The 2,944-nt window shown below is 41.6% G+C and overlaps 1 long non-coding RNA gene across 1 annotated transcript; it reads right to left on the reverse strand.

The window, feature by feature from the left end:
- Positions 1-289: 289 nt before the first annotated feature.
- On the reverse strand, positions 290-2,448 carry LOC146525279 (uncharacterized). The gene is made up of 2 exons (XR_014874485.1): positions 1,616-2,448; positions 290-1,454 (listed from the first exon to the last, which is right to left on the reverse strand). It is a non-coding gene; the product is annotated as an uncharacterized LOC146525279 (long non-coding RNA).
- Between the last annotated feature and the right edge of the window lie 496 nt (positions 2,449-2,944).

The following is a 2,944-nucleotide window of genomic DNA, read 5'->3' on the forward strand; positions in this document are numbered from 1 at the left end:
TCTCTCTGTTTTTGTGAACTTTCCTTTCTTAAAAGCAGAAAATAAGATTGTAGTTGTTCTTGGCTGATCAACACAAAACCTTTTTCCTATGATTATTTTTCATCTACAATGTAAATTTTGTCTCTATTGTACTCTTTTTTTTTTTTCTCAATAGCTGGTGACCTGCAGAATCACCGCTCTCACAATCAGAGGCAATTACTTTTACACAGCGCACAAAAACACTGTGACGTCAGACACATTCACACTCACTTTTTTCACCGTAAATAAATCATTTGGCCAATGGCATGTGCCATGGTGATCCATAAGTATGATCACAAGTTTATTTAATTATTTTCAACCCAACAAAACAAATAAACAAAAACATGATGCTGATGCTATGAACACTCTACACACATGAGATAAGATGCAGGAAAACTGCTCACGGAAACTCTGCACACTCCAGTTATCACAGTTATCATAGTTCTGCTTTCCTCTCTTCAAAGAGTTCTCAGCCAGCTCCTGATCTGATAATGTGTAGCTTGATCGTCAGCTCAGAAGAGACCACAACGCAACCTCACACAGTGGTTGCGTGCTTTGCCCCACAGTGGCAAAGACTTGCACTTTCATATTCAATTCAGCTTCTCCATCATGTACCTTTAGATGTTTCATACAGGGTTCAGCATATTTGTTGTTTTCATAGGTGTGCTCTATATCTCAACAATGGCTCATATTAAGATGACAGTCTTTCACACAGGTCAAGTGCCTCTATGCACATCATTAGTTTAAATATTTACCTATTTTACTTCATCTCATATATCATTGTACTTAATTTGAACAACCCTAAGCTTAATGCAGATTCTTTTAACACTTATCCACCTCAATTAAATCTATGGTCTGGAGCACAGGCTGTTGTCGATCAGGGCAAGCTAAAGAATAAACATTTTGTGTCAGCAAGGGGTGGGGGAAAGCCATTCACCAGAGCATATCTTGAGTGCTGCTGATGTGGGCTGGCCTTCTCCACACGCTCTTCAAGGCTGGTGTGTTTTCTGAAAACTTCTAACATTTTCCAGCAAGCAGTTTACACTCAAAATCATTTTTTGTGCCAATATTCAAAATACTTTACGCTGCCAAGAGCTTAGTCCATCATACACTTCTCTTCACCCTCTGACGCACTCTTGGTTGCTTTGGGAACCCACGATAACAACAACAGCTGGCGTCACAGAATATGTGTTCTACTCCACACTCACTCACACAAACACAACGAACACAACAACAACAAATATCCTCACACACAAACAACAAAAATTAGGCCTATTGTCTCAACGCAGTCTCACACAGTTGCTGCGCGCTTTGCCTCACACAGTGGCAAAGACTTACATAGCAGTGATCACGCGCTTTATCGCACACAGTGATAAAGACTTCCAACGCAACCTCACACAGTGGATGCGTGCTTTGCCGCACACAGTGGCAAAGACCTCCAACGCAACCGCACACAGTGGTTGCGTGCTTTGCCTCACACAGTGGCAAAGAATAGTCGCACACAGTGACTACACACTTTATCGCACACAGTGATAAAGACTTTAGAACTCAGCCTCACACAGTGATTGCGTGCTTTGCCGCACACAGTGGCAAAGACTTACACTTACTTGGTGTTGCTTAGCGTGTAATATCAGCCTCGAATCCCGCCAATCGTCATTCATCAAGGAGAGAAAACAGACAGCTAATCCACCTGCCCGATGACGAATTCTCACGTCTCGGGACTTTACTACAGGAACTTCCTGGCTGACGTCAGTCTTTCAGCGTGTCTCTTCTCCCCCTGGTGAATGTCGACTCCAGGGATCCGGCTCTCGAAGGACCAATTAATGATAGGTTTGTAGCTTAAACCTATTCGCTGGAACGTTGAAGACAATATAATTACACAGCAAAGCAAGACCCAAAGTAGGCAAAGTTCTTCATGTTACTCATGCATGAGGGAGACCTGCCTGGAGCCAAGTGTCGTTCCACCACTTGACCTCCATCAGACTCTCAGCCAGGTTCCCCATAGCACTCCTTTTATTGTGGTTACATGAATATGCATAGGGTCATTAACATATAACATCTTACATAGGTAAACATGTGAACAAAGGATTGTGTGTGTGTGTGTGTGGGGGGGGGAGCGTGACCCCATAAAGACTTCCCTAAACCTACTGGTCTGGAAAGTCCAGCAGTTCACATAAACAAAAGGCACTTAGCCTAAAACAGATATAGCCACGTTTATCCTACCATAAAACAATAAGAAAAGGTACGACCTCTCCCCATGCTCCCAGAGTGTGGGTGTGGATTCCAGAACACTCTGGAATCTACACCAAGCCATTGCAGACTATTAAGGATCACACATCCTATCACTACACAATTGATTATACACCTCTAAGCATATATAAGTAGATATTTCTAAGCATAAATGACAATCAACAATACAAAACCTAACAGTACTTTTGTCAGTCAGAGCTATAGATCTCTTATTTTCCTTGTTTTCAGTCAAATCACTTTTTTTCAGATATGTATGAAAGAACAAGGCCACACACACACACTGTTAATGGTAGTAGGGCCTTTCAGCTTAAACAAATACAAACACATGCTTTGTATCACTGGTATCACAAGTTTTTGATAAGTATATAAAACAATTGGCGTCTAATTGTTAAAACAGGGGTGAAAGGTTTTTGGCCATTGGGCAGAGAGCTTCTTTTGTGTTTTGAGATGTGAAAAAGGTCTTTTGCACAGACTAGTCGGTGTTATAAGAAATGCCTTAGCGGTTTTGCGAATTGCATTATTAAGGGTGAAAATAATATTACTGATGTGAGAACTGCATCGAGGCAATAGAGAAAAACTGTATCATAGAAGGACAAAATTTTCCTCTGCAGTTGCTGGAGTTTAGCCCCCTGCAGCTTGGTGGATGGGTAGGCTATGCTATCCAATCAATACAAAT

The sequence above is a fragment of the Neolamprologus multifasciatus genome, chromosome 1 (assembly GCF_963576455.1).
Source record: "Neolamprologus multifasciatus chromosome 1, fNeoMul1.2, whole genome shotgun sequence".
In the NCBI taxonomy this organism is placed as follows: domain Eukaryota; kingdom Metazoa; phylum Chordata; class Actinopteri; order Cichliformes; family Cichlidae; genus Neolamprologus; species Neolamprologus multifasciatus.